Below are 13,782 nucleotides of genomic sequence, written 5' to 3'. Positions count from 1 at the left end.
CAAAGGAGATATGCCCTTCTCAGTGCATGATAGCAAGAGGTAAATGACGTCAGTGTGTCTCATGACTTGGGATGTTTAGTCACTAGTTTAAAATGGTGTCTGCTAGATCTCCTATTGCTCATAACACATTTAGCCTCGGATTCTGTATATTTTTATCATAACACTTTAGGACTGGAAGTATCAAAGAAATGATTTGTCAATAATACTAAAAGTAACATAATATCAGGTAACATACATACACTAAGGAGTTATTATGTGGTTCACTTACTCCTCAATATACCTCTACAGACACTTTATCAACTCCATCTTACCTTTTTGGAGAGGACATTCCTGGTTGACAATTGACTACCTTGAGATGAGGGAATACAACTTGCTCTTTTTTTATGGCACATAGTGCCTTAGCACCATGCTTTACACAAAGTAAGGGGCAGCAAATGTTTGTTAAATTGACTTAAACTGAAATTAAAAGGTAAACAGAGTGTTCAGATTATGTAACTAATTATAAATGTCAACGAAGGAGAAGCAATCATGGGTAATTATGAAGTACTGAATTTGGGGAAGGCAAATACATGATGACTTATTTTCAAAGGGGCAAAGCTAAGAAAGAAGGTGAAATTTTTGTTGTCAAGAGTGGATTAAGAGTGAAGACTTGGGCAGCACTCACATTTAGGGAGTATTTGGCAGAAGAAAAATCAGTAAAGGAGAAAAGGAGTGAAGCGTAAACAAGATAGAAGCAGCAAGATAGTATTGGGTTATAGTCAGCCAATATTCAAACCTGGGATGAAGAAAATTAACTGAGGATATGCATGGGGCTGTGATTAAATTCCAAAAGATATTTTGAGAAAACCATAAGAAACACATTTAAAGAAGTTTTTATAGGTTTTTTAAAAATTTAACCAACACACAATTATCCATAGTAATGGAAGAGAAAAATGTCAAGATAAGTCAGAAGAATGGTAACTCTGAACACGTAGGATTGGCTATAAAGCACATTGTATATGATTTCTGAGGCAGCACATTTCCCTTTCAATGTTTGCTAAATTTATATGAAGAATAGCTTTTATTTCTTAATACAAAACCTGAGTGGTGGAAGGGACAGAGAACCGGCATTTGAAAAGTGGTCACGTGTTTATACTTGCAGGCTTATTATAAATATAAGTCTGCTTCACATTGTTCTAAATGTAAACCCTTTCTGGCTTTATCTATCTTCAAATTTTACAATGAGGGAGATCAGATCATTGGACCAGAACGCAGCTCTTGTTTCTATTCTTAGCATCACCAGTACCTACCTGTATAGTGTAGCAGGGAAATTCATTCAGGCCCTTTGTACCTCAGTTTTCTCATCTAAAAATGAAGAGGTTGATTAGATGATCTTAGTTATGGCCTCTGGAGCTAACACTCTGTAGATGATTCTATTGTTTTGGGGATGCTAGCTAGCTGGTTTGCATTTCATACAGATTTTATTTACTAAATAATTTGACATGTATAAGTGCTTCCTTAAAAGCAGATTTTCCAGAGAAAAATATAAGTGGGGAGATTCATTGCCAGAGCTACATAACATGGTAATTGTGGAATTAACAGTTACAGGAATAGCTTTTTATGTAAAACTAGTTTGGCATTTTCCATTTGTTTGGGGTTTCTGAGTAGTATTGAGGATGGCCCTTGCCAATTAGTTCTTGCTCCCTGACTCCCTGGATGAGGTTTTTCTGTGTGAGAGTTTGGTCTTGAAAGCCCAAGGCAGCCAGGAAGAAGGATATTGAAGCTGGAGTGCCCAGTGATCCTTCAAAGAGGACAGATGGAGACGGGTCGCTAAGGACGGGAGGACCCTGACAAAGGGATGAAATTAATTTGGACGGGACCCCTGAGGTTGGACAGAGTTAAATAGTCTAACAGTGGGAGGCTCATTTTGCAGCCAGAAGCAGTTTTCTTCTGAAAGAAGAGTCCTTTACTCTGGGAAACATTCTTTTGCCTTCCATGGCAATCTCTGTTTGGAGTCTTTATTCTTGCCTTTCCCCTCCTCAACTTTGTCTTTCTCCACCCCTGCCTTCTCTCTCTCCCTCCCTCTCTTCTTAGCATATCCTTTCATGATTAGATTAATTTGTTTACCCAGACAAGGGGAAGAATGAGAGTTTGCATATTGGTAAGAACAGGCTTCCTTTCCCAGTGCTGGAAACATTGAACTCTCCTCTCTGCCTTCATGGAGGCTTCAAGCAAAAAAAAAAAGAAATGACACCTCATCCTAAAACAAAAGATGTTCTGAGATCTTTTAAAATCCTGCTGAAGTAAAGAGAGGGCAGAGAGTGTGTTTGTGTGTGTGTGTGTGTGTGTGTGTGGGTAGACCCACAGCCTTGAAGGATTGTCAAGGCCAGTCTCTGAAGTGGAGACAGACAGTAAGGCTCTGATGAGCTCTGATGAGGACTGATGCCAAGGTGGGTGAGAGGAAGCACACAGGAGCCCTGCTGCAGACAAGAGGTATCTTGAAGTAGGGGGGATAGCCTGAATGGAATATGTTTTTCAAATAGTACAATTTTGATAATGCCAAGTTCATGTTCCCAGGAAGTGGAAGTCTGGAGTGGAAGACTGAAAACCTCAATTCTCACCTAAGATATGTTGCCTGTTGGTGTGTAGTCTGAGCAAGTTATTTACTCTTTCTCAGTCTTCGTTTCTTAAAATAAAATGGGAATACTCACGTTTCTCATGTTTTTTTTTCAAGAGGCACAAAAGAGATCATCTTTGTGCTAGTGCTTAGAGAGCTGTGTGATATTAGATACAACTTTGAGCATTAAGTTGCCCATCTGTAAAATGAGAATAATGATTCTTAGAGAGATTTTGTGAGAATTTAATGAGGTAAATGAGCCTGGCTAGGAAAATGCCCAATACTTGTTTATCCCCTTACTATCCATTGGGTGCTGGTTATCTTGAATATTTGGGAAATAACGACAACTTAGTTTGTAGTACTGACTTTTGATACTAGCCTAAAAACATAACTAAGGATTTGAACTTGCTGAAAATCACATAATGCATTCCAAAGTAAAATGGAAAAAGCATTTTGTATGATTTTCTGTTTTTTAAATTATCAATTGGCCATTGATATAGCTAACTCAGAGTTGACTCTGTATGCACAGATGACTAGCAGAAAAACGAATACAATTATATGATCTTATCAGCTTACATTATAGTCAACTTGTGCCATGTGGGCATCGACCAACTAGAGTGGACACCCATCATAGTGCTGGAGCAGAGGCTTGGAGACCCCTTACTGTGATATGCCAGATATTAACTTTGAATTGCTGGACCCTAGGGAGTTTTGGGGGTCTGGAACAGGGTCTGAGGGAAACAGGAAGTCCTTGAAGGGGCCTGGGGCAGTGACTCTTTACTAATTGGTATGAAAGTACTTTGATACTTTAAAAAGTAGTAGAGAGCTGAACTGTGCAGACAGACTGAGTATCCCTGCCAAACTAGAACTCCACAATCCTCTCCTGCGAACAAACAAATAAAAATGTGCTCACACCACAACTTTTTCGCCAAATACCAACTCTCAACCCATTGCAAAATTTTTTTAAAATAATTTTTATTTTATTTATTGTGTAGAAGAGCTTTTGAATATTTTTAATTGAGGTAACATTGCTTTATGACATTATATTATATAAATTTCAGATGTACATCATTATATTTTGATTTCTGTGTAGACTATATTGTGTTCACCACCAAAAGTCTAGTTGCTATCTGTCATGATACACGTGTGCCCCTCTCGCCCTCCTTGCCCCACCTAACTTCCCCCCTGGTAACTACCAATCTGTTATCCATATCTATGTGTTTGTTTGTTGTTGTTGCTGTTTAATCTTCCACATGTGAGTGAAATCATACAGTATTTGTCTTTCTCCATCTGACTTATTTCATTTAGCATAATACCCTCAAGGTCCATCCATGTTGTTGTAAATGGCAAGATTTCATCTTTTTTAATGGCTGAGTAGTACTCCATTATGTGTGTGTGTGTGTATATATATATATATATATATATATACACACACATATATATATATGGTATGTGGTATATATATGTGGTGTATATATATATATATACCACATTTCCTTTATCCATTCATCTGTTGAGGGGCCCTTAGTTGTTTCCAAGTCTAGGCTATTGTGAATAATGCTGCAATGAAGACAAGGGTGCATATATCTTTTTGAATTAGTGTTTTTGTGTTCTTTGGATAAATACCCAGAAGTGGAATAGCTGGATCATATGCTTGTTCTATTTTTAATTTTTTGAAAAGTGTCCATACTGCTTTCCATAGTGGCTGCACCAATTTACATTCCCATCACCAGGGTATGAGGTTTCCCTTTTCTCCACATCCTCTCCAACACTTATTTCTTGTCTTTTAATAATAGCAATTTGGATGGATGTGAGGTGATAGCTCATTGTGGTTTTGATTTGCATTTTCCTAATAATTAGTGATGTTGAACATCTTTTCAAGTGCCTATTGATCATCTGTGCATCTTCTTTGGAAAAATGTCTGTTCATATCCTCTGCCCACTTTTAATCAGATTGTTTGTATTTTTGTTGTTGAGTTGTATGCATTCTTTACACATTTTTTATATTACCCCCTTATCGTATATATGATTTGCAAATATCTTCTCCCTATTGGTAGGTTGTCTTTTCATTTTGTTGATAGTTTCCTTTGTCCTGAAGAAGCTTTTTACTTTGATGCAGTCCCATTTGTTTATTTTTTCTTTTGTTTCCCTTGCCTGAGATGTGATATTCGAAAAGATACTGCTAAGACCGATGTCAGAGTGAACTGCCTATATTTTCTTCTAAGAGTCTTATGGTTTCAGGTCTTACATTTAAGTCTTTAATCCATCTTCAGTGAATTTTTGTGTATGGTGTAGGATAATGATCTACTTTCGTTCTTTTGCATCTGACTGTCTAGTCTTCCTAGCACCACTTATTAAAGAGACTTTCCTTTCTCCATTGTATGTTCTTGGCTGTTTTGTTGAAAATTAGCTATCTAAAGATGTGTTGGTTCTTTGTGGGCTCTCAGTTCTGTTCCGTTGATCTGTGTGTCTGTTTTTGTGCCAGTACCATGCTGTTTTGATTACTATAGCTTTGTAGTATATGTTGGATTCAGGGATTGTAATACCTCCAGCTTTGTTCTTTCTTATAATTGCTTTGGCTGTTCAGGGTCTTTTATTGTTCCATATCAATTCTAAGATTCTCTATTCTATTTCTGTGAAAAATGTTATCATGACTTTGTTAGGGATTGCATTAAATCTGTAGATTGTTTTAGGTAGAGTGGACATTTTTACTGTGTTAATTCTTCCAATCCATGAGCATGGAATATCTTTCCATTTCTTTGTGTCCTGTTCAATTTCTTTCAACAATGTTTTATAGTTTGTGATGTATGGGTCTTTCACCTCCTTGGTTAAATTTATTACTAGGTGTTTTATTCTTTTTTTATGATTTTAAATGGAATTGTATTCTTGATTTCTGTTTCTGCTGGTTCATTGTTAGTGTATAGAAACATAACTGACTTTTGGTTGTTGATTTTGTACCCTGCAAATTTACAGTATTTGTTTATTATTTCTAATAGTTTTTTGGTGGATTCTTTAGGATTTTCTATGGTATAAAATCATGTCTCCTGCAAATAGTGACAGTTTTACTTTTTCTTTTCCAATTTTGATATGTTTTGTTTCTTTTACTTGCCTAATTGTTCTGGCTAGGACTTCCAATACTGTGTTGAGTAAGAGTGGTGAAAGTGTCCTTCATTGTCTTGTTCCTGTTCTTAGAAGGATAGCTTTCAGTTTTTCACTGAGTATGATGTTGGCTATATGTTTGTCATATATGGCCTTTATTAGGTTGAGGTTCCTAACCCATTTTATTCAGAGTTTTTGTCATGAATGTGTGCTGAATCTTGTTGCATGCTTTCTCTGCATCTATTGACATAATCATGTAATTTTTATCGTTCATTTTATTAATATGGTGTATAACATTGACTTGTGAATGGTGAACCATCTTTACATCTCTGGAATAAATCCCACCTGATCATGGTACATAATCTTTTTGATACAGTGTTCTATTCAATTTGCTAATATTTGTTGAGGATTTTTGCATCTACGTTCCTCAGTGATACTGGCCTGTAATTTTCTTTTTTTTTGTGTTGTTCTTTTCTGGTTTTGGGTCAGGGTAATATTGGCCTCATAAAATGAGTTCGAAGCCTTCTCTTCTTCAATTTTTTGGAAGGGTTTGAGAAGGATAGGTATTAAATCTTCTTTGAATGTTTGGTAGAATTCACCAGGGAAGCCATCTAGTCCTGGACTTTTGTTTTTTGGGAGATTTTTGATTACTGTTTCTATCTCCTTACCAGTAACTGGTCTATTCAGATTCTCTCTTGCATCTTGATTCAGTTTTAGAAGGTTGTATAATTCTAAGAATTTATCCATTTCTTCTGGGTTATCCAATTTGTTGATGTATAGCTTTTTGTAGTATTCTCACAATCCTTTGTATTTCTGTGGCATCCCTTGCAATTTCTCTTCTTTCATTTCTGATTTTATTTGTTTAAGCCTTCTCTCTTTTTTTCTTGCTGAGTCTAGCTAAAGGTTTGTCAATTTTTTTTTGTCTTTTCAAAGAACCAGCTCTTACTTTCATTGATCTTTTCTATTGTCTTTTTAGCCTCTATTTAATTTATTTCCACTCTGGTTTTTATTATTTCCTTCCTACTGATTTTGGGCTTCTTTTATTCTTTTTCTAGTCCTGTTAGGGGTAATATTACATTGTTTGTTTAAGATTTTTCTTTTATTTAAGGGAGGACTTTATTGCTATAAACTTCCCTCTTAGTACTGCTTCTGCAGTATCCCGTAGATATTGGTATGTTGTATTTTCATTTTCATTTGTCTCCAGGTTTGATTTCTTTGTTGACCCAATAGTTGTTCAGTAGCATATTGTTTAATCTCCATGTATTTATGAATTTTCCAGTTTTCTTCTTGTAGTTGATTTATAGTTTCATACAGCTGTGTAGAAAAGATGCTTGATATGATTTCAATCTACTTAAATTTAGTGAGACTTCTTTTGTGGCCTAATATGTGATCTATCCTAGAGAATGTTCCATGTGCATTCAAAAAGAGTGTGTATTCTGCTGTTTTTGGATGGAATGTTCTGTATATATCTATTAAGTCCACCTGCTCTAGTGTGTCATTTAAGGCCAATGTTTCCTTATTGATCTTCTGTCGGGATGAAGTATATGTTTTTAAGAGACTGCCAAATCTTTTTCCAAAGCCATTGCACAATTTTATAGTTCTAGCAGCAGTGTATGAGAGTCCTTGTTTCTCTACATTCTTTGCTACCTTTTGTATTGTCAATTTTTTAAATTTTAACCATTCTGATGGGTGTGTAAAGATATATTATTGTTCTTTTAATTTGCATTTTCTTGATGAATAGTGATCCTGAGCACTTTTCCGTATGCTTATTGGCCATTTATATTCTTGCTTTGAGAAGTATCTATGCAAATAATTTTCTTATTTTTAATTGAGTTATCTTTTTATTATTGATTTGTAGGAGTTATTTATATATCCTGATAGTACTTGTTTTTCATATATAGGTTTTAGGAGTATATTTCCCTGGTATGTGTCTTACCTATTATTTTTATTAATATGTCTTTGATGAGCAGAAAGTTTTATTTTGATGAAGTCAAATTTATAAATATTTCTTGATTAGCGCTTTTTGTGTCCTGTCCAAGAAATTTATCCTACCCTAAAGCTGTGAAGATATTCTCTTGTGTTTCTTTTAGAAGCTTCATGGTTTATATTTTAGATCTATGACCCAACTTAAGTTAAATTTCGTATACACTGTGTGATAAGGGTGTTTCTTTTTCTCCAACTAGATATGCAGTTGTTCCAGCACCATTAATTGAAAAGAATTTCCTTCAGTCATTGGATTATTTTAATGTATCTGTTGAAAATGAATTGATTGTATAAGTGTTTGTCTCTTTCTACACTCATATATATATATATATATGTAAGTATTTTTAAAGATTGGCACCTGAGCTAACATCTGTTGCCAATCTTTTTTTCCCCGCTTTTTCTCCCCAAATACCCCCAGTACATAGTTGTGTATTTTAGTTGTGGGTCCTTCTAGTTCTGGCATGTGGGACACCACCTCAGTGTGGTCTGATAAGTGGTGCCATGTCCACACCCAGGATCCTAACCAGTGAAACCCCAGGCCACCGAAGTGGAGTGTGCAAACTTAACCACTCAGCCATCAAGCCAGCCCCTCTTTAATATATTTTGTTGATGTAATTTTCTAACCCTATTTCTATACCACACTATCCTGATTAATGTAGCTTTATAGCAAGCCCTGAAATCAGGTAATATAAGTCCAACAACTTTATTCTTTTTTTCAAAGTTGTGTTTGCTATTATATATCTTTTACATTTTCATGCAAATTTTTAAATTAGCTTGTCAATTTCTAGGTTAAAAAAGCTTGCGTAGACTTTTGATTGGGCTTGTGTTGATGTTATAGATCAATTTAGGGAGAACCAACATCTTAACAATATGGAGTCTTCTGATCCATGAATGTGGTATATCTCTTTATTCAGATATTTATTTTCTGTCATTAAAGTTATTTTCAGTCTAGAGGTTTTGAGAAACTTTCATTATTTCATTACATTTTTAATGATGTGATTTTAATTAATTATTCAAAAGTAGGTATTGAGTATCTATGTTTCAGGCACTGTTTCAGGTTCTTCAGCCACAAGATCAGTGAATCTCCTGCCTTCATTTTAGAAGGGAAGACAGAAAACAAACAAGTAAACAAATAAGCAATATAGCTTTATATAGTAATAAAGTCTATGAAGGAAATGATGCTCTGTAGCAAGAGAGAGTAATGAATGAGTGGACTTTTCATGGGATAGTCAGGGAGCATCTCTCTGAGAAAGTAACAATTGAACAGAGGCTGCACGATGTTAAGGAGCAAATCATAGTAAAAATTTGGAAAAAGAGCTTTCTAGGCAGAAGGTCTAGAGGCAGAAATTAGCTTGGTGTATTTCAGCAATAGCAAGAAGAGTTGTTGATAATTTTGCAATGTGATTTTGAGGTATTTTCATCTGATAGCTTCTATCTGATAGCTTCTATTCTAAAGGAATAAGAATTGAGATAATCAATTGAGACTGCATGAGGTAGATGTTGGAGAAAGGAGAAATTGAAAATAGTTCTTTTGAAAGTGACAGAGCAATAACCTAAGGGAAATGTACCGCACCTGGGACTACAATTTGAGATCTGGATCACGAATTGAGAAGTACTTTAGTAATGATTGTGTATTTTGCTGCTGCCAGATTCATCTGTTAGAGAGCAGACGTAGAGCTAGTATAAAATTGGGTTTAACTAACACTGAATTTTTCGGTTTTCATTTTCCTTCCGAGAATGCCAGAGAAAGAGATGAGGGGAAGAGAGTTAAGAGTACAGGCAATGGAGTGATTACAATGATGTTTTGTGGAATCCAAGATGAGAGAAATGAGAATATAAAGGGAATAAGAGAATTTTAAAAACTGTGCCAATTGAGTCAAGATAAAACATCTTTGGAGTTGCAACACTAAAATGCATGATCCAGAAAGATAGAAGTTGGTATAGAGTAAACTGTTAGAATGAAGATTTTAGAAGTGATGCAGTGAGTAATTGTTAATGAAAATTTCTAAAACGTAACCTTGGGATTGTATTGCTAAGGTGGAGAGGAAAAACTAAATTGTTGGAAATAAAGAAGTCAATGAATGAGAGGCCAGGGTATTGAATGGATATAAGTATGAATATTGAACTTTTAAGAATGATGACAGAAGTAATGGTGGAGTGGATAACAAATGAGAGAGAGAGATCCAAATGTTGGTGGTGACTATAGCATCACCATCTACGCCACTGCAGAATGGTATTCTAGGGTACAGTCTGATGGACTATGCTTCAAAGATCCGGGTTTTTATGGAAGGAGGGAGGAAAAAGAAATCTTCTAGAAGCAGCAATGAGGATCAGAGACAGCAGTTCTATCTGTCAGCCTGTGGTGCCACATGGGAGGAAAAAGTATCTGCTTAGGGCTATAGACGAGGCAGCATATTCAGGGAATAGCTAAATTTATGTTGGATTAAAAATTTGAAAATAATATCTAGAGGAGATATAGAAGTTCTAGAGAAGAGTTAGAAGAGTGAGTTTCAGGGAGTACAGTGCAGAAGTTTGGGAGGTCAAACAAGATTTTGGATTAGGGAATGGACAGAGCTATATGAAGGGAAAATTGTGAGTGATGAAAGATGATCTGAGAATTTTGGACTTCTACCAGTGGCTGAAGTAGAAAGTTCCAAGGCATGGTGAGTTTCCTTCACATTCTCTCTTAGGGGAAGTGTGCGATCAGTTTTAATCATAGCATCCTTCTCGGGTTTAGTGTTTTATGCCATTTGTCCTGGTGAGACAGGTAGTGTTGAAGTTGGAAGAGTCAGTTTGACCAGGAACACTCGGAGCTCTGTAGGCCTCTCTTATGTTTATGAGCTGCAGGATGAATGAGGCAAAATCTCATGGACCCCACACACTTGTTGGTGGGCATAAAAAAGAAATAAAATTATGTTTGTATTGTTAGATTCAAAAGCGATCTGTTACTTCAAAAAGGAGAGGCTTGAGCATGCATGGACTTGAAACAACTTGAGACACATTATTGGCCATTGTTCGGAGTGTTTGTCTTCCTTTTTAATTATTCCAAGAAATTAAATACCACTGGAAATGGCATCAAAGGTCAGAGCAGTAATCCTATAAATTTGAACACTGACACTAAACATTATATATATATGTATATACATATATATTCCTTATAACATATGTAAACATATTTACATATAAGTAATGTATTATATTCTTGATATATTATCCATATATCATTAGATTACATCATGTCTTCACATAGGCCAAGACTATTGTATGCAATATAATTTTTCATACTCGTAAAAAATGATAGTTGCCCACGAAGACTTTAAAAAACATATTCTTTGTGCTTATATTTATTCAAAGGTTTAGAATCTGTTTCTTCAAATGTTTAAGAGTAGCTTTAACCCAAGAAACACCTCTTTAATCCACATTTACTCTTTAGTTTTCCTTTGCCACCTTGAGAGATACAATAATAAAAAGAGGGAAAAAATATGTTGAAGACAGAAGAAAATCTCTATCTATTCTTAATGTTCTGTTCTGGGTTGGAAAATGAAATTTCTTACACTTGGGTAAATAAAAAAGTTTTTGTATATGATCATATCCTAGAAAGCAGTTATCTCCCTATTTTCTTCTCTCCTGCTTCCTCCCTTAATGGGAGAGTTCTTCTGTTCTTATAGCTTAGACCATTATCTTTCCACAGCTTCCCTGCAAATTTAATTCTCCACTCAAAACTCCTTTCTGTCTGCTCAGCAGCTCCTCTCTACCTGACACTTGATGTTTCTTCTCTTTGCAAGTTAAACATGGAAAAGACAAAAATAGAAGAGCTCATTAATTGATGTAAGAAAAACATGTCAGGGTGAGAGAATGAAGTTCTAAGGGCAAACACAGTGTTGATTTTTAGCCAGTTGACCCAAGATCATCCCTTCATTAAATAGCTGTAATGTAGGCCACAGTTTGGATCATGCAAATATTATAAAATACTTATTTGACTTATAAATTTATTATTAATGAGTGATAATATTAGTAATAAACTTGAACTAGACTCAGCTGCTTCATTTGGCAATATAATGCTAATAAACTCTAACTTAAGATAAATAGGAAAAAAGCAATAGAAACAACTTGCCAAAGGGCCCATTTCCCACTTGATAGGACAGTTTTCTTAATTTGTTTTCTATTCCTTTACTTGTTTTCTCATTTACTGCAACAGTGCCTGGTTCTGGAAGTAAACAAGGTTATGTGTAAAATTGTAATTTAATTTTTCCTCAGCTTCATTCACCAAAGAGTTGAGCTCAGAAACAAAGCAAATGTTTAGTCGTATAGCAAATGGGAATCTTCTTAATTTATTCAGAAGAATGCAATACACCTGACATGGAAAATCTGAAATGGGAGAAAGAAGCGTAGCCTTAGTAAAGTGTGTCTCAGGTGAGTAAATGTAATAGAGAATATATTTTATTTTTGGTGGTGTCTGGATTAATTTTTTGAGATATTAATTTGTTATTTTTTCTCTGTATTTTTTTTTCTTCTCCTGCTCAGTTCCTAGAAGGTAGCAAAGACTTTGTATTCCCTTGCCTCTGGGAGGAATTGTATAATAAGGTTGAAGAAGAAATTGCTTATAGACTGCAAAGCACGACAGAGTGATAAAAGAATGACATGGAGCTAGCTTGAACAATGGGAATCTCAGGAATAACCATAGTACCTGTGAGAATGGAGGAGACTCCCCAATGCTTTTGTTCTTCATAAGACTCCAGGACCTTTGCAGGGCACTGGGTGGGGGAATCTTCCAAATAGTTGAGTTTAAATTTCCCATCAGTTTGGCAGGATGGAACTTGTGAATGGAATTAATTTTATTCATTTTTTTTGTTTCTTGTTGTTTTTGCTATAATTATTATCATTTATTTTTTACTTTAGGGCAACAAATAGGACTAATCATAGTCTTTGGTTCATGGCATACTGCCATCATTGCTTATTCATGGCCTGCATTTATTTTATTTATATAACTTTATGTATTTATTATCAATATGATGAAATTATATAAATCCATTGCTCAATGCAATAACTGGAATTTAATATACATCTATGTGCTCTCCCTCATTCCATTTTCTTTGTCTGCCTTTGGAGTAGCCATTATTTTGATTTTTATGTTTATCTTTACCCTGTCTTAAAGAAAAATTATAATATGCATACATTGTCCTAAAATATTTTGTTTAGTTTTGCTTCTTTTTCGGTTTTATAAAAAGAGTATGAGAATGTGTGCATCTTCTGGGACTTGCTTCTTCCTCTCATCATTATCATAATAAGATTCATCCATGTGTTACGTGTAATTTGGTTCATTAGTTTTCATTGATATTGAATATTTCTGCGGTTATGCTACAGTTTATTCATACTTCTGTCAATGGGCATCTGGATTATTTCCAGACTTTTGCTATCATTGACAGGGCTGCTCTGTGTTTTCTGGTGCACATTAGCTAAACTTCTCTTGGGTAAACACCTTGGAGTGGAATTGCTGGTTTATTGTGTGTGCAAATATTCAACTGTATAGATAATGCTAAATTGTTTTCCAAAGTGATTATTCCAAGTTACATTCCATTAGCAATGTGTGAGAGCCCATTGATCTACAATCTCTGTAATACTTGGTATTGTCAATGTTTTGGTTTTGCCCATTGAATGAATGTAAAATAACTTTCTTGCTCCTTTTTCACGTTTCCCTGATTACTGGTTGCTTTAAGCTTCACATTTTATGCTTTTTGTTGTTACATGTTTTCTATTCCATGAAATGCCTATTCAGGTGTTTTGTCCATTTTTCATTTCTTTTTGTATCTTTGTTATTAACTTATAAGAGTTCTTCACTTATAAATAATATCAAAATTTCAATCTGTTTTTTCTTTTAAGTGTGTTTGTGATGGTTTAAGAAATCATTTTCTACCGTAAGGTTAGAAAGACATCCATCTATATTTTTCTCTTAAAATTTTAAACTTTATCTCAACAGCACATCACCACTTCTAGTCAACATTGGATAGGAGTTTCTAACCAGTTCTGTAGACAAAGGAATGAATTAAAAGTAGTAAGAATAGGAAAGGAGAAAAAAAAACACCTGTCATTTTCAGCTGATATAAT

The 13,782-nt window shown here is 34.9% G+C and overlaps 1 long non-coding RNA gene across 1 annotated transcript; it reads left to right on the top strand.

Moving 5' to 3' along the window:
- The first annotated feature begins 2,357 nt into the window (after positions 1–2,357).
- LOC111775302 (uncharacterized) lies at positions 2,358–13,536 on the top strand. The gene is made up of 3 exons (XR_002810848.2): positions 2,358–2,472; positions 11,935–12,090; positions 12,202–13,536. It is a non-coding gene; the product is annotated as an uncharacterized lncRNA (long non-coding RNA).
- Positions 13,537–13,782: the final 246 nt, after the last annotated feature.

Source organism: Equus caballus, chromosome 10 (genome assembly GCF_041296265.1).
Source record: "Equus caballus isolate H_3958 breed thoroughbred chromosome 10, TB-T2T, whole genome shotgun sequence".
NCBI classification, from domain to species: domain Eukaryota; kingdom Metazoa; phylum Chordata; class Mammalia; order Perissodactyla; family Equidae; genus Equus; species Equus caballus.
Note: the sequence above shows the minus strand (reverse complement) of the source record. Positions and strands in the feature narration are given on the sequence as shown.